The sequence below is a fragment of the Lissotriton helveticus genome, chromosome 6 (assembly GCF_964261635.1).
Source record: "Lissotriton helveticus chromosome 6, aLisHel1.1, whole genome shotgun sequence".
Lineage (NCBI taxonomy): Eukaryota > Metazoa > Chordata > Amphibia > Caudata > Salamandridae > Lissotriton > Lissotriton helveticus.
The window spans coordinates 1,598,895,407-1,598,918,060 of record NC_136067.1 but is presented as its reverse complement, the minus strand read 5'-3'; positions in this window follow the sequence as shown (position 1 = coordinate 1,598,918,060).

Genomic DNA, 22,654 nt, shown 5'->3' with positions numbered 1-22,654 from the left:
AACCATAATAATTTACTATTCTACCTCCAAATCTAACATAACTCAGGGAAAGTGCTGGACAGTAAACCATAATAATTTACTATTCTAACTCCAAATCCAACATAACTCAGGGAAAGTGCTGGACAGTACACCATAATAATTTACTATTCTAACTCCAAATCCAACATAACTCATGGAAAGTGCTGGACAGTAAACCAAAATAATGTACTATTCTAACTCCAAATCTAACACAACTCAGGGAAAGTGCTGGACAGTAAACCATAATAATTTACTATTCTAACTCCAAATCTAACATAACTCAGGGAAAGTGCTGGACAGTAAACCATAATAATTTACTATTCTAACTCCAAATCTAACATAACTCAGGGAAAGTGCTGGACAGTAAACCATAATAATTTACTATTCTAACTCCAAATCCAACATAACTCAGGGAAAGTGCTGGACAGTACACCATAATAATTTACTATTCTAACTCCAAATCCAACATAACTCATGGAAAGTGCTGGACAGTAAACCAAAATAATTTACTATTCTAACTCCAAATTTAACACAACTCAGGGAAAGTGCTGGACAGTAAACCATAATAATTTACTATTCTAACTCCAAATCTAACATAACTCAGGGAAAGTGCTGGACAGTAAACCATAATAATTTACTATTCTAACTCCAAATCCAACATAACTCAGGGAAAGTGCTGGACAGTAAAACATAATAATTTACTATTCTAACTCCAAGTCCAACATAACTCAGGGAAAGTGCTGGACAGTAAACCATAATAATTTACTATTTTAACTCCAAATCTAACATAACTCAGAAAAAGTGCTGGACAGTAAACCACAATAATTTACTATTCTAACTCCAAATCTAACATAACTCAGGGAAAGTGCTGGACAGTAAACCATAATAATTTACTATTCTAACTCCAAATCCAACATAACTCAGGGAAAGTACTGGACAGTAAACCATAATAATTTACTATTCTAACTCCAAGTCCAACATAACTCAGGGAAAGTGCTGGACAGTAAACCATAATAATATTTACTATTCTAACTCCAAGTCCAACATAACTCAGGGAAAGTGCTGGACAGTAAACCATATTAATTTACTATTCTAACTCCAAATCCAACGTAACTCAGGAAAAGTGCTGGACAGTCAACCATAATAATTTACTATCCTAACGCCAAATCTAACATAACTCAGGAAAAGTGCTGGACAGTAAACCATATTAATTTAATATTCTAACTCCAAGTCCAACATAACTCAGGGAAAGTGCTGGACAGTAAACCATAATAATTTACTATTCTAACTCCAAGTCCAACATAACTCAGGGAAAGTGCTGGACAGTAAAGCATATTAAGTTACTATTCTAACTCCAAATCCAACATAACTCAGGAAAAGTGCTGGACAGTCAACCATAATAATTTACTATTCTAACTCCAAATCTAACATAACTCAGGGAAAGTGCTGGCCAGTAAACCATATTAATTTAATATTCTAACTCCAAGTCCAACATAACTCAGGAAAAGTGCTTGACAATAAACCATAATAATTTACTATTCTAACTCCAAGTCCAACATAACTAAGGGAAAGTGCTGGACAGTAAACCAAAATAATTTACTATTCTAACTCCAAATCTAACATAACTCAGGGAAAGTGCTGGACAGTAAACCATAATAATTTACTATTCTACCTCCAAATCTAACATAACTCAGGGAAAGTGCTGGACAGTAAACCATAATAATTTACTATTCTAACTCCAAATCTAACATAACTCAGGGAAAGTGCTGGACAGTAAACCATAATAATTTACTATTCTAACTCCAAATCCAACATAACTCAGGGAAAGTGCTGGACAGTAAACCATAATAATTTACTATTCTAACGCCAAGTCCAACATAACTCAGGGAAAGTGCTAGACAGTAAACCATAATAATTTACTATTCTAACTCCAAATCCAACATAACTCAGGGAAAGTACTGGACAGTAAACCATAATAATTTACTATTCTAACTCCAAGTCCAACATAACTCAGGGAAAGTGCTGGACAGTAAACCATAATAATTTACTATTCTAACTCCAAGTCCAACATAACTCAGGGAAAGTGCTGGACAGTAAACCATATTAATTTACTATTCTAACTCCAAATCCAACATAACTCAGGAAAAGTGCTGGACAGTCAACCATAATAATTTACTATCCTAACTCCAAATCTAACATAACTCAGGAAAAGTGCTGGACAGTAAACCATATTAATTTAATATTCTAACTCCAAGTCCAACATAACTCAGGAAAGGTGCTTGACAGAAAACCATAATAATTTACTATTCTAACTCCAAGTCCAACATAACTCAGGGAAAGTGCTGGACAGTAAACCATAATAATTTACTATTCTAACTCCAAGTCCAACATAACTCAGGGAAAGTGCTGGACAGTAAAGCATATTAAGTTACTATTCTAACTCCAAATCCAACATAACTCAGGAAAAGTGCTGGACAGTCAACCATAATAATGTACTATTCTAACTCCAAATCTAACATACCTCAAGGAAAGTGCTGGACAGTAAACCATATTAATTTAATATTCTAACTCCAAGTCCAACATAACTCAGGAAAAGTGTTTGACAGTAAACCATAATAATTTACTATTCTAACTCCAAGTCCAACATAACTCAGGGAAAGTGCTGGACAGTAAACCATAATAATGTACTAATCTAACTCCAAATCCAACTTAACTCAGGGCAAGTGCTGGACAGTAAACCATAATAATTTACTGTTCTAACTCCAAATCTAACATAACTCAGGGAAAGTGCTGGACAGTAAACCATAATAATTTACTATTCTAACTCCAAATCTAACATAACTCAGGGAAAGTGCTGGACAGTAAACCATAATAATTTACTATTCTAACTCCAAATCCAACATAACTCAGGGATAGTGCTGGACAGTAAACCATAATAATTTACTATTCTAACTCCAAGTCCAATATAAATCAGGGAAAGTGCTGGACAGTACACCATAATAATTTACTATTCTAACTCCAAATCCAACATAACTCAGGGAAAGTGCTGGACAGTAAACCATAATAATTTACTATTCTAACTCCAAATCCAACATAACTCAGGGAAAGTGCTGGACAGTAAACCATAATAATTTACTATTCTAACGCCAAGTCCAACATAACTCAGGGAAAGTGCTGGACAGTAAACCATAATAATTTACGATTTTAACTCCAAATCTAACATAACTCAGAAAAAGTGCTGGACAGTAAACCACAATAATTTACTATTCTAACTCCAAATCGAACATAACTCAGGGAAAGTGCTGGACAGTAAACCATAATAATGTACTATTCTAACTCCAAATCCAACATAACTCAGGGAAAGTACTGGACAGTAAACCATAATAATTTACTATTCTAACTCCAAGTCCAACGTAACTCAGGGAAAGTGCTGGACAGTAAACCATAATAATTTACTATTCTAACTCCAAGTCCAACATAACTCAGGGAAAGTACTGGACAGTAAACCATATTAATTTACTATTCTAACTCCAAATCCAACATAACTCAGGAAAAGTGCTGGACAGTCAACCATAATAATTTACTATCCTAACTCCAAATCTAACATAACTCAGGAAAAGTGCTGGACAGTAAACCATATTAATTTAATATTCTAACTCCAAGTCCAACATAACTCAGGAAAAGTGCTTGACAGAAAACCATAATAATTTACTATTCTAACTCCAAGTCCAACATAACTCAGGGAAAGTGCTGGACAGTAAACCATAATAATTTACTATTCTAACTCCAAGTCCAACATAACTCAGGGAAAGTGCTGGACAGTAAAGCATATTAAGTTACTATTCTAACTCCAAATCCAACATAACTCAGGAAAAGTGCTGGACAGTCAACCATAATAATTTACTATTCTAACTCCAAATCTAACATACCTCAAGGAAAGTGCTGGACAGTAAACCATATTAATTTAATATTCTAACTCCAAGTCCAACATAACTCAGGAAAAGTGTTTGACAATAAACCATATTAATTTACTATTCTAACTCCAAGTCCAACATAACTCAGGGAAAGTGCTGGACAGTAAACCATAATAATTTACTATTCTAACTCCAAATCCAACTTAACTCAGGGAAAGTGCTGGACAGTAAACCATAATAATTTACTGTTCTAACTCCAAATCTAACATAACTCAGGGAAAGTGCTGGACAGTAAACCATAATAATTTACTATTCTAACTCCAAATCTAACATAACTCAGGGAAAGTGCTGGACAGTAAACCATAATAATTTACTATTCTAACTCCAAATCCAACATAACTCAGGGATAGTGCTGGACAGTAAACCATAATAATATACTATTCTAACTCCAAGTCCAACATAAATCAGGGAAAGTGCTGGACAGTACACCATAATAATTTACTATTCTAACTCCAAATCCAACATAACTCAGGAAAAGTGCTGGACAGTAAACCATAATAATTTACTATTCTAACTCCAAGTCCAACATAACTCAGGGAAAGTGCTGGACAGTAAACCATAATAATTTACTATTCTAACTCCAAGTCCAACATAACTCAGGGAAAGTGCTGGACAGTAAACCATAAAAATTTACTATTTTAACTCCAAATCTAACATAACCCAGGAAAAGTGCTGGACAGTAAACCATAATAATTTACTATTCTAACTCCAAATCTAACATAACTCAGGGAAAGTGCTGGACAGTAAACCATAATAATTTACTATTCTAACTCCAAATCCAACATAACTCAGGGAAAGTGCTGGACAGTAAACCATAATAATTTACTATTCTAACTCCAAGTCCAACATAACTCAGGGAAAGTGCTGGACAGTAAACCATAATAATTTACTATTCTAACTCCAAGTCCAACATAACTCAGGGAAAGTACTGAACAGTAAACCATATTAATTTACTATTCTAACTACAAATCCAACATAACTCAGGAAAAGTGCTGGACAGTCAACCATAATAATCTACTATTCTAACTCCAAATCTAACATAACTCAGGGAAAGTGCTGGACAGTAAACCATATTAATTTAATATTCTTACTCCAAGTCCAACATAACTTAGGAAAAGTGCTTCACAGTAAACCATAATAATTTACTATTCTAACTCCAAGTCCAACATAACTCAGGGAAAGTGTTGGACAGTAAACGAAATTATTTACTATTCTAACTCCAAATCTAACATAACTCAGGGAAAGTGCTGGACAGTAAACCATAATAATTTACTATTCTAACTCCAAATCTAACATAACTCAGGGAAAGTGCTGGACAGTAAACCATAATAATTTACTATTCTAACTCCAAATCCAACATAACTCAGGGAAAGTGCTGGACAGTACACCATAATAATTTACTATTCTAACTCCAAATCCAACATAACTCATGGAAAGTGCTGGACAGTAAACCAAAATAATTTACTATTCTAACTCCAAATTTAACACAACTCAGGGAAAGTGCTGGACAGTAAACCATAATAATTTACTATTCTAACTCCAAATCTAACATAATTCAGGGAAAGTGCTGGACAGTAAACCATAATAATTTACTATTCTAACTCCAAATCCAACATAACTCAGGGAAAGTGCTGGACAGTAAAACAATAATTTACTATTCTAACTCCAAGTCCAACATAACTCAGGGAAAGTGCTGGACAGTAAACCATAATAATTTACTATTTTAACTCCAAATCTAACATAACTCAGAAAAAGTGCTGGACAGTAAACCACAATAATTTACTATTCTAACTCCAAATCTAACATAACTCAGGGAAAGTGCTGGACAGTAAACCATAATAATTTACTATTCTAACTCCAAATCCAACATAACTCAGGGAAAGTACTGGACAGTAAACCATAATAATTTACTATTCTAACTCCAAGTCCAACATAACTCAGGGAAAGTGCTGGACAGTAAACCATATTAATTTACTATTCTAACTCCAAATCCAACATAACTCAGGAAAAGTGCTGGACAGTCAACCATAATAATTTACTATCCTAACGCCAAATCTAACATAACTCAGGAAAAGTGCTGGACAGTAAACCATATTAATTTAATATTCTAACTCCAAGTCCAACATAACTCAGGAAAAGTGCTTGACAGAAAACCATAATAATTTACTATTCTAACTCCAAGTCCAACATAACTCAGGGAAAGTGCTGGACAGTAAACCATAATAATTTACTATTCTAACTCCAAGTCCAACATAACTCAGGGAAAGTGCTGGACAGTAAAGCATATTAAGTTACTATTCTAACTCCAAATCCAACATAACTCAGGAAAAGTGCTGGACAGTCAACCATAATAATTTACTATTCTAACTCCAAATCTAACATAACTCAGGGAAAGTGCTGGCCAGTAAACCATATTAATTTAATATTCTAACTCCAAGTCCAACATAACTCAGGAAAAGTGCTTGACAATAAACCATAATAATTTACTATTCTAACTCCAAGTCCAACATAACTAAGGGAAAGTGCTGGACAGTAAACCAAAATAATTTACTATTCTAACTCCAAATCTAACATAACTCAGGGAAAGTGCTGGACAGTAAACCATAATAATTTACTATTCTACCTCCAAATCTAACATAACTCAGGGAAAGTGCTGGACAGTAAACCATAATAATTTACTATTCTAACTCCAAATCCAACATAACTCAGGGAAAGTGCTGGACAGTACACCATAATAATTTACTATTCTAACTCCAAATCCAACATAACTCATGGAAAGTGCTGGACAGTAAACCAAAATAATGTACTATTCTAACTCCAAATCTAACACAACTCAGGGAAAGTGCTGGACAGTAAACCATAATAATTTACTATTCTAACTCCAAATCTAACATAACTCAGGGAAAGTGCTGGACAGTAAACCATAATAATTTACTATTCTAACTCCAAATCTAACATAACTCAGGGAAAGTGCTGGACAGTAAACCATAATAATTTACTATTCTAACTCCAAATCCAACATAACTCAGGGAAAGTGCTGGACAGTACACCATAATAATTTACTATTCTAACTCCAAATCCAACATAACTCATGGAAAGTGCTGGACAGTAAACCAAAATAATTTACTATTCTAACTCCAAATTTAACACAACTCAGGGAAAGTGCTGGACAGTAAACCATAATAATTTACTATTCTAACTCCAAATCTAACATAACTCAGGGAAAGTGCTGGACAGTAAACCATAATAATTTACTATTCTAACTCCAAATCCAACATAACTCAGGGAAAGTGCTGGACAGTAAAACATAATAATTTACTATTCTAACTCCAAGTCCAACATAACTCAGGGAAAGTGCTGGACAGTAAACCATAATAATTTACTATTTTAACTCCAAATCTAACATAACTCAGAAAAAGTGCTGGACAGTAAACCACAATAATTTACTATTCTAACTCCAAATCTAACATAACTCAGGGAAAGTGCTGGACAGTAAACCATAATAATTTACTATTCTAACTCCAAATCCAACATAACTCAGGGAAAGTACTGGACAGTAAACCATAATAATTTACTATTCTAACTCCAAGTCCAACATAACTCAGGGAAAGTGCTGGACAGTAAACCATAATAATATTTACTATTCTAACTCCAAGTCCAACATAACTCAGGGAAAGTGCTGGACAGTAAACCATATTAATTTACTATTCTAACTCCAAATCCAACGTAACTCAGGAAAAGTGCTGGACAGTCAACCATAATAATTTACTATCCTAACGCCAAATCTAACATAACTCAGGAAAAGTGCTGGACAGTAAACCATATTAATTTAATATTCTAACTCCAAGTCCAACATAACTCAGGGAAAGTGCTGGACAGTAAACCATAATAATTTACTATTCTAACTCCAAGTTCAACATAACTCAGGGAAAGTGCTGGACAGTAAAGCATATTAAGTTACTATTCTAACTCCAAATCCAACATAACTCAGGAAAAGTGCTGGACAGTCAACCATAATAATTTACTATTCTAACTCCAAATCTAACATAACTCAGGGAAAGTGCTGGCCAGTAAACCATATTAATTTAATATTCTAACTCCAAGTCCAACATAACTCAGGAAAAGTGCTTGACAATAAACCATAATAATTTACTATTCTAACTCCAAGTCCAACATAACTAAGGGAAAGTGCTGGACAGTAAACCAAAATAATTTACTATTCTAACTCCAAATCTAACATAACTCAGGGAAAGTGCTGGACAGTAAACCATAATAATTTACTATTCTACCTCCAAATCTAACATAACTCAGGGAAAGTGCTGGACAGTAAACCATAATAATTTACTATTCTAACTCCAAATCCAACATAACTCAGGGAAAGTGCTGGACAGTACACCATAATAATTTACTATTCTAACTCCAAATCCAACATAACTCATGGAAAGTGCTGGACAGTAAACCAAAATAATTTACTATTCTAACTCCAAATCTAACACAACTCAGGGAAAGTGCTGGACAGTAAACCATAATAATTTACTATTCTAACTCCAAATCTAACATAACTCAGGGAAAGTGCTGGACAGTAAACCATAATAATTTACTATTCTAACTCCAAATCCAACATAACTCAGGGAAAGTGCTGGACAGTAAACCATAATAATTTACTATTCTAACGCCAAGTCCAACATAACTCAGGGAAAGTGCTAGACAGTAAACCATAATAATTTACTATTCTAACTCCAAATCCAACATAACTCAGGGAAAGTACTGGACAGTAAACCATAATAATTTACTATTCTAACTCCAAGTCCAACATAACTCAGGGAAAGTGCTGGACAGTAAACCATAATAATTTACTATTCTAACTCCAAGTCCAACATAACTCAGGGAAAGTGCTGGACAGTAAACCATATTAATTTACTATTCTAACTCCAAATCCAACATAACTCAGGAAAAGTGCTGGACAGTCAACCATAATAATTTACTATCCTAACTCCAAATCTAACATAACTCAGGAAAAGTGCTGGACAGTAAACCATATTAATTTAATATTCTAACTCCAAGTCCAACATAACTCAGGAAAGGTGCTTGACAGAAAACCATAATAATTTACTATTCTAACTCCAAGTCCAACATAACTCAGGGAAAGTGCTGGACAGTAAAGCATATTAAGTTACTATTCTAACTCCAAATCCAACATAACTCAGGAAAAGTGCTGGACAGTCAACCATAATAATTTACTATTCTAACTCCAAATCTAACATACCTCAAGGAAAGTGCTGGACAGTAAACCATATTAATTTAATATTCTAACTCCAAGTCCAACATAACTCAGGAAAAGTGTTTGACAGTAAACCATAATAATTTACTATTCTAACTCCAAGTCCAACATAACTCAGGGAAAGTGCTGGACAGTAAACCATAATAATTTACTATTCTAACTCCAAATCCAACTTAACTCAGGGAAAGTGCTGGACAGTAAACCATAATAATTTACTGTTCTAACTCCAAATCTAACATAACTCAGGGAAAGGCCTGGACAGTAAACCATAATAATTTACTATTCTAACTCCAAATCTAACATAACTCAGGGAAAGTGCTGGACAGTAAACCATAATAATTTACTATTCTAACTCCAAATCCAACATAACTCAGGGATAGTGCTGGACAGTAAACCATAATAATTTACTATTCTAACTCCAAGTCCAACATAAATCAGGGAAAGTGCTGGACAGTACACCATAATAATTTACTATTCTAACTCCAAATCCAACATAACTCAGGAAAAGTGCTGGACAGTAAACCATAATAATTTACTATTCTAACTCAAAGTCCAACATAACTCAGGGAAAGTGCTGGACAGTAAACCATAATAATTTACTATTCTAACTCCAAGTCCAACATAACTCAGGAAAAGTGCTGGACAGTAAACCATATTAATTTAATATTCTAACTCCAAGTCCAACATAACTCAGGAAAAGTGCTTGACAGAAAACCATAATAATTTACTATTCTAACTCCAAGTCCAACATAACTCAGGGAAAGTGCTGGACAGTAAAGCATATTAAGTTACTATTCTAACTCCAAATCCAACATAACTCAGGAAAAGTGCTGGACAGTCAACCATAATAATTTACTATTCTAACTCCAAATCTAACATAACTCAGGGAAAGTGCTGGACAGTAAACCATAATAATTTACTATTCTAACTCCAAATCCAACATAACTCAGGGAAAGTACTGGACAGTAAACCATAATAATTTACTATTCTAACTCCAAGTCCAACATAACTCAGGGAAAGTGCTGGACAGTAAACCATAATAATATTTACTATTCTAACTCCAAGTCCAACATAACTCAGGGAAAGTGCTGGACAGTAAACCATATTAATTTACTATTCTAACTCCAAATCCAACGTAACTCAGGAAAAGTGCTGGACAGTCAACCATAATAATTTACTATCCTAACGCCAAATCTAACATAACTCAGGAAAAGTGCTGGACAGTAAACCATATTAATTTAATATTCTAACTCCAAGTCCAACATAACTCAGGGAAAGTGCTGGACAGTAAACCATAATAATTTACTATTCTAACTCCAAGTCCAACATAACTCAGGGAAAGTGCTGGACAGTAAAGCATATTAAGTTACTATTCTAACTCCAAATCCAACATAACTCAGGAAAAGTGCTGGACAGTCAACCATAATAATTTACTATTCTAACTCCAAATCTAACATAACTCAGGGAAAGTGCTGGCCAGTAAACCATATTAATTTAATATTCTAACTCCAAGTCCAACATAACTCAGGAAAAGTGCTTGACAATAAACCATAATAATTTACTATTCTAACTCCAAGTCCAACATAACTAAGGGAAAGTGCTGGACAGTAAACCAAAATAATTTACTATTCTAACTCCAAATCTAACATAACTCAGGGAAAGTGCTGGACAGTAAACCATAATAATTTACTATTCTACCTCCAAATCTAACATAACTCAGGGAAAGTGCTGGACAGTAAACCATAATAATTTACTATTCTAACTCCAAATCCAACATAACTCAGGGAAAGTGCTGGACAGTACACCATAATAATTTACTATTCTAACTCCAAATCCAACATAACTCATGGAAAGTGCTGGACAGTAAACCAAAATAATTTACTATTCTAACTCCAAATCTAACACAACTCAGGGAAAGTGCTGGACAGTAAACCATAATAATTTACTATTCTAACTCCAAATCTAACATAACTCAGGGAAAGTGCTGGACAGTAAACCATAATAATTTACTATTCTAACTCCTAATCCAACATAACTCAGGGAAAGTGCTGGACAGTAAACCATAATAATTTACTATTCTAACGCCAAGTCCAACATAACTCAGGGAAAGTGCTAGACAGTAAACCATAATAATTTACTATTCTAACTCCAAATCCAACATAACTCAGGGAAAGTACTGGACAGTAAACCATAATAATTTACTATTCTAACTCCAAGTCCAACATAACTCAGGGAAAGTGCTGGACAGTAAACCATAATAATTTACTATTCTAACTCCAAGTCCAACATAACTCAGGGAAAGTGCTGGACAGTAAACCATATTAATTTACTATTCTAACTCCAAATCCAACATAACTCAGGAAAAGTGCTGGACAGTCAACCATAATAATTTACTATCCTAACTCCAAATCTAACATAACTCAGGAAAAGTGCTGGACAGTAAACCATATTAATTTAATATTCTAACTCCAAGTCCAACATAACTCAGGAAAAGTGCTTGACAGAAAACCATAATAATTTACTATTCTAACTCCAAGTCCAACATAACTCAGGGAAAGTGCTGGACAGTAAATCATATTAAGTTACTATTCTAACTCCAAATCCAACATAACTCAGGAAAAGTGCTGGACAGTCAACCATAATAATTTACTATTCTAACTCCAAATCTAACATACCTCAAGGAAAGTGCTGGACAGTAAACCATATTAATTTAATATTCTAACTCCAAGTCCAACATAACTCAGGAAAAGTGTTTGACAGTAAACCATAATAATTTACTATTCTAACTCCAAGTCCAACATAACTCAGGGAAAGTGCTGGACAGTAAACCATAATAATTTACTATTCTAACTCCAAATCCAACTTAACTCAGGGAAAGTGCTGGACAGTAAACCATAATAATTTACTGTTCTAACTCCAAATCTAACATAACTCAGGGAAAGGCCTGGACAGTAAACCATAATAATTTACTATTCTAACTCCAAATCTAACATAACTCAGGGAAAGTGCTGGACAGTAAACCATAATAATTTACTATTCTAACTCCAAATCCAACATAACTCAGGGATAGTGCTGGACAGTAAACCATAATAATTTACTATTCTAACTCCAAGTCCAACATAAATCAGGGAAAGTGCTGGACAGTACACCATAATAATTTACTATTCTAACTCCAAATCCAACATAACTCAGGAAAAGTGCTGGACAGTAAACCATAATAATTTACTATTCTAACTCAAAGTCCAACATAACTCAGGGAAAGTGCTGGACAGTAAACCATAATAATTTACTATTCTAACTCCAAGTCCAACATAACTCAGGGAAAGTGCTGGACAGTAAACCATAAAAATTTACTATTTTAACTCCAAATCTAACATAACCCAGGAAAAGTGCTGGACAGTAAACCATAATAATTTACTATTCTAACTCCAAATCTAACATAACTCAGGGAAAGTGCTGGACAGTAAACCATAATAATTTACTATTCTAACTCCAAATCCAACATAACTCAGGGAAAGTGCTGGACAGTAAACCATAATAATTTACTATTCTAACTCCAAGTCCAACATAACTCAGGGAAAGTGCTGGACAGTAAACCATAATAATTTACTATTCTAACTCCAAGTCCAACATAACTCAGGGAAAGTGCTGGACAGTAAACCATAATAATATTTACTATTCTAACTCCAAGTCCAACATAACTCAGGGAAAGTGCTGGACAGTAAACCATATTAATTTACTATTCTAACTCCAAATCCAACATAACTCAGGGAAAGTGCTGGACAGTAAACCATAATAATTTACTATTCTAACTCCAAGTCCAACATAACTCAGGGAAAGTGCTGGACAGTAAAGCATATTAAGTTACTATTCTAACTCCAAATCCAACATAACTCAGGAAAAGTGCTGGACAGTCAGCCATAATAATTTACTATTCTAACTCCAAATCTAACATAACTCAGGGAAAGTGCTGGCCAGTAAACCATATTAATTTAATATTCTAACTCCAAGTCCAACATAACTCAGGAAAAGTGCTTGACAGAAAACCATAATAATTTACTATTCTAACTCCAAGTCCAACATAACTCAGGGAAAGTGCTGGACAGTAAAGCATATTAAGTTACTATTCTAACTCCAAATCCAACATAACTCAGGAAAAGTGCTGGACAGTCAACCATAATAATTTACTATTCTAACTCCAAGTCCAACATAACTCAGGGAAAGTGCTGGACAGTAAAGCATATTAAGTTACTATTCTAACTCCAAATCCAACATAACTCAGGAAAAGTGCTGGACAGTCAACCATAATAATTTACTATTCTAACTCCAAATCTAACATACCTCAAGGAAAGTGCTGGACAGTAAACCATATTAATTTAATATTCTAACTCCAAGTCCAACATAACTCAGGAAAAGTGTTTGACAGTAAACCATAATAATTTACTATTCTAACTCCAAGTCCAACATAACTCAGGGAAAGTGCTGGACAGTAAACCATAATAATTTACTATTCTAACTCCAAATCCAACTTAACTCAGGGAAAGTGCTGGACAGTAAACCATAATAATTTACTGTTCTAACTCCAAATCTAACATAACTCAGGGAAAGGCCTGGACAGTAAACCATAATAATTTACTATTCTAACTCCAAATCTAACATAACTCAGGGAAAGTGCTGGACAGTAAACCATAATAATTTACTATTCTAACTCCAAATCCAACATAACTCAGGGATAGTGCTGGACAGTAAACCATAATAATTTACTATTCTAACTCCAAGTCCAACATAAATCAGGGAAAGTGCTGGACAGTAAACCATAAAAATTTACTATTTTAACTCCAAATCTAACATAACCCAGGAAAAGTGCTGGACAGTAAACCATAATAATTTACTATTCTAACTCCAAATCTAACATAACTCAGGGAAAGTGCTGGACAGTAAACCATAATAATTTACTATTCTAACTCCAAATCCAACATAACTCAGGGAAAGTGCTGGACAGTAAACCATAATAATTTACTATTCTAACTCCAAGTCCAACATAACTCAGGGAAAGTGCTGGACAGTAAACCATAATAATTTACTATTCTAACTCCAAGTCCAACATAACTCAGGGAAAGTGCTGGACAGTAAACCATAATAATATTTACTATTCTAACTCCAAGTCCAACATAACTCAGGGAAAGTGCTGGACAGTAAACCATATTAATTTACTATTCTAACTCCAAATCCAACATAACTCAGGGAAAGTGCTGGACAGTAAACCATAATAATTTACTATTCTAACTCCAAGTCCAACATAACTCAGGGAAAGTGCTGGACAGTAAAGCATATTAAGTTACTATTCTAACTCCAAATCCAACATAACTCAGGAAAAGTGCTGGACAGTCAACCATAATAATTTACTATTCTAACTCCAAATCTAACATAACTCAGGGAAAGTGCTGGCCAGTAAACCATATTAATTTAATATTCTAACTCCAAGTCCAACATAACTCAGGAAAAGTGCTTGACAATAAACCATATTAATTTACTATTCTAACTCCAAATCCAACATAACTCAGGAAAAGTGCTGGACAGTCAACCATAATAATTTACTATCCTAACTCCAAATCTAACATAACTCAGGAAAAGTGCTGGACAGTAAACCATATTAATTTAATATTCTAACTCCAAGTCCAACATAACTCAGGAAAAGTGCTTGACAGAAAACCATAATAATTTACTATTCTAACTCCAAGTCCAACATAACTCAGGGAAAGTGCTGGACAGTAAAGCATATTAAGTTACTATTCTAACTCCAAATCCAACATAACTCAGGAAAAGTGCTGGACAGTCAACCATAATAATTTACTATTCTAACTCCAAATCTAACATACCTCAAGGAAAGTGCTGGACAGTAAACCATATTAATTTAATATTCTAACTCCAAGTCCAACATAACTCAGGAAAAGTGTTTGACAGTAAACCATAATAATTTACTATTCTAACTCCAAGTCCAACATAACTCAGGGAAAGTGCTGGACAGTAAACCATAATAATTTACTATTCTAACTCCAAATCCAACTTAACTCAGGGAAAGTGCTGGACAGTAAACCATAATAATTTACTGTTCTAACTCCAAATCTAACATAACTCAGGGAAAGGCCTGGACAGTAAACCATAATAATTTACTATTCTAACTCCAAATCTAACATAACTCAGGGAAAGTGCTGGACAGTAAACCATAATAATTTACTATTCTAACTCCAAATCCAACATAACTCAGGGATAGTGCTGGGCAGTAAACCATAATAATTTACTATTCTAACTCCAAGTCCAACATAAATCAGGGAAAGTGCTGGACAGTACACCATAATAATTTACTATTCTAACTCCAAATCCAACATAACTCAGGAAAAGTGCTGGACAGTAAACCATAATAATTTACTATTCTAACTCAAAGTCCAACATAACTCAGGGAAAGTGCTGGACAGTAAACCATAATAATTTACTATTCTAACTCCAAGTCCAACATAACTCAGGAAAAGTGCTGGACAGTAAACCATATTAATTTAATATTCTAACTCCAAGTCCAACATAACTCAGGAAAAGTGCTTGACAGAAAACCATAATAATTTACTATTCTAACTCCAAGTCCAACATAACTCAGGGAAAGTGCTGGACAGTAAAGCATATTAAGTTACTATTCTAACTCCAAATCCAACATAACTCAGGAAAAGTGCTGGACAGTCAACCATAATAATTTACTATTCTAACTCCAAATCTAACATAACTCAGGGAAAGTGCTGGACAGTAAACCATAATAATTTACTATTCTAACTCCAAATCCAACATAACTCAGGGAAAGTACTGGACAGTAAACCATAATAATTTACTATTCTAACTCCAAGTCCAACATAACTCAGGGAAAGTGCTGGACAGTAAACCATAATAATATTTACTATTCTAACTCCAAGTCCAACATAACTCAGGGAAAGTGCTGGACAGTAAACCATATTAATTTACTATTCTAACTCCAAATCCAACGTAACTCAGGAAAAGTGCTGGACAGTCAACCATAATAATTTACTATCCTAACGCCAAATCTAACATAACTCAGGAAAAGTGCTGGACAGTAAACCATATTAATTTAATATTCTAACTCCAAGTCCAACATAACTCAGGGAAAGTGCTGGACAGTAAACCATAATAATTTACTATTCTAACTCCAAGTCCAACATAACTCAGGGAAAGTGCTGGACAGTAAAGCATATTAAGTTACTATTCTGACTCCAAATCCAACATAACTCAGGAAAAGTGCTGGACAGTCAACCATAATAATTTACTATTCTAACTCCAAATCTAACATAACTCAGGGAAAGTGCTGGCCAGTAAACCATATTAATTTAATATTCTAACTCCAAGTCCAACATAACTCAGGAAAAGTGCTTGACAATAAACCATAATAATTTACTATTCTAACTCCAAGTCCAACATAACTAAGGGAAAGTGCTGGACAGTAAACCAAAATAATTTACTATTCTAACTCCAAATCTAACATAACTCAGGGAAAGTGCTGGACAGTAAACCATAATAATTTACTATTCTACCTCCAAATCTAACATAACTCAGGGAAAGTGCTGGACAGTAAACCATAATAATTTACTATTCTAACTCCAAATCCAACATAACTCAGGGAAAGTGCTGGACAGTACACCATAATAATTTACTATTCTAACTCCAAATCCAACATAACTCATGGAAAGTGCTGGACAGTAAACCAAAATAATTTACTATTCTAACTCCAAATCTAACACAACTCAGGGAAAGTGCTGGACAGTAAACCATAATAATTTACTATTCTAACTCCAAATCTAACATAACTCAGGGAAAGTGCTGGACAGTAAACCATAATAATTTACTATTCTAACTCCTAATCCAACATAACTCAGGGAAAGTGCTGGACAGTAAACCATAATAATTTACTATTCTAACGCCAAGTCCAACATAACTCAGGGAAAGTGCTAGACAGTAAACCATAAAAATTTACTATTCTAACTCCAAATCCAACATAACTCAGGGAAAGTACTGGACAGTAAACCATAATAATTTACTATTCTAACTCCAAGTCCAACATAACTCAGGGAAAGTGCTGGACAGTAAACCATAATAATTTACTATTCTAACTCCAAGTCCAACATAACTCAGGGAAAGTGCTGGACAGTAAACCATATTAATTTACTATTCTAACTCCAAATCCAACATAACTCAGGAAAAGTGCTGGACAGTCAACCATAATAATTTACTATCCTAACTCCAAATCTAACATAACTCAGGAAAAGTGCTGGACAGTAAACCATATTATTTTAATATTCTAACTCCAAGTCCAACATAACTCAGGAAAAGTGCTTGACAGAAAACCATAATAATTTACTATTCTAACTCCAAGTCCAACATAACTCAGGGAAAGTGCTGGACAGTAAAGCATATGAAGTTACTATTCTAACTCCAAATCCAACATAACTCAGGAAAAGTGCTGGACAGTCAACCATAATAATTTACTATTCTAACTCCAAATCTAACATACCTCAAGGAAAGTGCTGGACAGTAAACCATATTAATTTAATATTCTAACTCCAAGTCCAACATAACTCAGGAAAAGTGTTTGACAGTAAACCATAATAATTTACTATTCTAACTCCAAGTCCAACATAACTCAGGGAAAGTGCTGGACAGTAAACCATAATAATTTACTATTCTAACTCCAAATCCAACTTAACTCAGGGAAAGTGCTGGACAGTAAACCATAATAATTTACTGTTCTAACTCCAAATCTAACATAACTCAGGGAAAGGCCTGGACAGTAAACCATAATAATTTACTATTCTAACTCCAAATCTAACATAACTCAGGGAAAGTGCTGGACAGTAAACCATAATAATTTACTATTCTAACTCCAAATCCAACATAACTCAGGGATAGTGCTGGACAGTAAACCATAATAATTTACTATTCTAACTCCAAGTCCAACATAAATCAGGGAAAGTGCTGGACAGTACACCATAATAATTTACTATTCTTACTCCAAATCCAACATAACTCAGGAAAAGTGCTGGACAGTAAACCATAATAATTTACTATTCTAACTCAAAGTCCAACATAACTCAGGGAAAGTGCTGGACAGTAAACCATAATAATTTACTATTCTAACTCCAAGTCCAACATAACTCAGGGAAAGTGCTGGACAGTAAACCATAAAAATTTACTATTTTAACTCCAAATCTAACATAACCCAGGAAAAGTGCTGGACAGTAAACCATAATAATTTACTATTCTAACTCCAAATCTAACATAACTCAGGGAAAGTGCTGGACAGTAAACCATAATAATTTACTATTCTAACTCCAAATCCAACATAACTCAGGGAAAGTGCTGGACAGTAAACCATAATAATTTACTATTCTAACTCCAAGTCCAACATAACTCAGGGAAAGTGCTGGACAGTAAACCATAATAATTTACTATTCTAACTCCAAGTCCAACATAACTCAGGGAAAGTGCTGGACAGTAAACCATAATAATATTTACTATTCTAACTCCAAATCTAACATAACTCAGGGAAAGTGCTGGCCAGTAAACCATATTAATTTAATATTCTAACTCCAAGTCCAACATAACTCAGGAAAAGTGCTTGACAGAAAACCATAATAATTTACTATTCTAACTCCAAGTCCAACATAACTCAGGGAAAGTGCTGGACAGTAAAGCATATTAAGTTACTATTCTAACTCCAAATCCAACATAACTCAGGAAAAGTGCTGGACAGTCAACCATAATAATTTACTATTCTAACTCCAAGTCCAACATAACTCAGGGAAAGTGCTGGACAGTAAAGCATATTAAGTTACTATTCTAACTCCAAATCCAACATAACTCAGGAAAAGTGCTGGACAGTCAACCATAATAATTTACTATTCTAACTCCAAATCTAACATACCTCAAGGAAAGTGCTGGACAGTAAACCATATTAATTTAATATTCTAACTCCAAGTCCAACATAACTCAGGAAAAGTGTTTGACAGTAAACCATAATAATTTACTATTCTAACTCCAAGTCCAACATAACTCAGGGAAAGTGCTGGACAGTAAACCATAATAATTTACTATTCTAACTCCAAATCCAACTTAACTCAGGGAAAGTGCTGGACAGTAAACCATAATAATTTACTGTTCTAACTCCAAATCTAACATAACTCAGGGAAAGGCCTGGACAGTAAACCATAATAATTTACTATTCTAACTCCAAATCTAACATAACTCAGGGAAAGTGCTGGACAGTAAACCATAATAATTTACTATTCTAACTCCAAATCCAACATAACTCAGGGATAGTGCTGGACAGTAAACCATAATAATTTACTATTCTAACTCCAAGTCCAACATAAATCAGGGAAAGTGCTGGACAGTACACCATAATAATTTACTATTCTAACTCCAAATCCAACATAACTCAGGAAAAGTGCTGGACAGTAAACCATAATAATTTACTATTCTAACTCAAAGTCCAACATAACTCAGGGAAAGTGCTGGACAGTAAACCATAATAATTTACTATTCTAACTCCAAGTCCAACATAACTCAGGGAAAGTGCTGGACAGTAAACCATAAAAATTTACTATTTTAACTCCAAATCTAACATAACCCAGGAAAAGTGCTGGACAGTAAACCATAATAATTTACTATTCTAACTCCAAATCTAACATAACTCAGGGAAAGTGCTGGACAGTAAACCATAATAATTTACTATTCTAACTCCAAATCCAACATAACTCAGGGAAAGTGCTGGACAGTAAACCATAATAATTTACTATTCTAACTCCAAGTCCAACATAACTCAGGGAAAGTGCTGGACAGTAAACCATAATAATTTACTATTCTAACTCCAAGTCCAACATAACTCAGGGAAAGTGCTGGACAGTAAACCATAATAATATTTACTATTCTAACTCCAAGTCCAACATAACTCAGGGAAAGTGCTGGACAGTAAACCATATTAATTTACTATTCTAACTCCAAATCCAACATAACTCAGGGAAAGTGCTGGACAGTAAACCATAATAATTTACTATTCTAACTCCAAGTCCAACATAACTCAGGGAAAGTGCTGGACAGTAAAGCATATTAAGTTACTATTCTAACTCCAAATCCAACATAACTCAGGAAAAGTGCTGGACAGTCAACCATAATAATTTACTATTCTAACTCCAAATCTAACATAACTCAGGGAAAGTGCTGGCCAGTAAACCATATTAATTTAATATTCTAACTCCAAGTCCAACATAACTCAGGAAAAGTGCTTGACAATAAACCATATTAATTTACTATTCTAACTCCAAATCCAACATAACTCAGGAAAAGTGCTGGACAGTCAACCATAATAATTTACTATCCTAACTCCAAATCTAACATAACTCAGGAAAAGTGCTGGACAGTAAACCATATTAATTTAATATTCTAACTCCAAGTCCAACATAACTCAGGAAAAGTGCTTGACAGAAAACCATAATAATTTACTATTCTAACTCCAAGTCCAACATAACTCAGGGAAAGTGCTGGACAGTAAAGCATATTAAGTTACTATTCTAACTCCAAATCCAACATAACTCAGGAAAAGTGCTGGACAGTCAACCATAATAATTTACTATTCTAACTCCAAATCTAACATACCTCAAGGAAAGTGCTGGACAGTAAACCATATTAATTTAATATTCTAACTCCAAGTCCAACATAACTCAGGAAAAGTGTTTGACAGTAAACCATAATAATTTACTATTCTAACTCCAAGTCCAACATAACTCAGGGAAAGTGCTGGACAGTAAACCATAATAATTTACTATTCTAACTCCAAATCCAACTTAACTCAGGGAAAGTGCTGGACAGTAAACCATAATAATTTACTGTTCTAACTCCAAATCTAACATAACTAAGGGAAAGGCCTGGACAGTAAACCATAATAATTTACTATTCTAACTCCAAATCTAACATAACTCAGGGAAAGTGCTGGACAGTAAACCATAATAATTTACTATTCTAACTCCAAATCCAACATAACTCAGGGATAGTGCTGGACAGTAAACCATAATAATTTACTATTCTAACTCCAAGTCCAACATAAATCAGGGAAAGTGCTGGACAGTACACCATAATAATTTACTATTCTAACTCCAAATCCAACATAACTCAGGAAAAGTGCTGGACAGTAAACCATAATAATTTACTATTCTAACTCAAAGTCCAACATAACTCAGGAAAAGTGCTGGACAGTAAACCATAATAATTTACTATTCTAACTCCAAGTCCAACATAACTCAGGGAAAGTGCTGGACAGTAAACCATACAAATTTACTATTTTAACTCCAAATCTAACATAACCCAGGAAAAGTGCTGGACAGTAAACCATAATAATTTACTATTCTAACTCCAAATCTAACATAACTCAGGGAAAGTGCTGGACAGTAAACCATAATAATTTACTATTCTAACTCCAAATCCAACATAACTCAGGGAAAGTGCTGGACAGTAAACCATAATAATTTACTATTCTAACTCCAAGTCCAACATAACTCAGGGAAAGTGCTGGACAGTAAACCATAATAATTTACTATTCTAACTCCAAGTCCAACATAACTCAGGGAAAGTGCTGGACAGTAAACCATAATAATATTTACTATTCTAACTCCAAGTCCAACATAACTCAGGGAAAGTGCTGGACAGTAAACCATATTAATTTACTATTCTAACTCCAAATCCAACATAACTCAGGGAAAGTGCTGGACAGTAAACCATAATAATTTACTATTCTAACTCCAAGTCCAACATAACTCAGGGAAAGTGCTGGACAGTAAAGCATATTAAGTTACTATTCTAACTCCAAATCCAACATAACTCAGGAAAAGTGCTGGACAGTCAACCATAATAATTTACTATTCTAACTCCAAATCTAACATAACTCAGGGAAAGTGCTGGCCAGTAAACCATATTAATTTAATATTCTAACTCCAAGTCCAACATAACTCAGGAAAAGTGCTTGACAATAAACCATAATAATTTACTATTCTAACTCCAAGTCCAACATAACTAAGGGAAAGTGCTGGACAGTAAACCAAAATAATTTACTATTCTAACTCCAAATCTAACATAACTCAGGGAAAGTGCTGGACAGTAAACCATAATAATTTACTATTCTACCTCCAAATCTAACATAACTCAGGGAAATTGCTGGACAGTAAACCATAATAATTTACTATTCTAACTCCAAATCCAACATAACTCAGGGAAAGTGCTGGACAGTACACCATAATAATTTACTATTCTAACTCCAAATCCAACATAACTCATG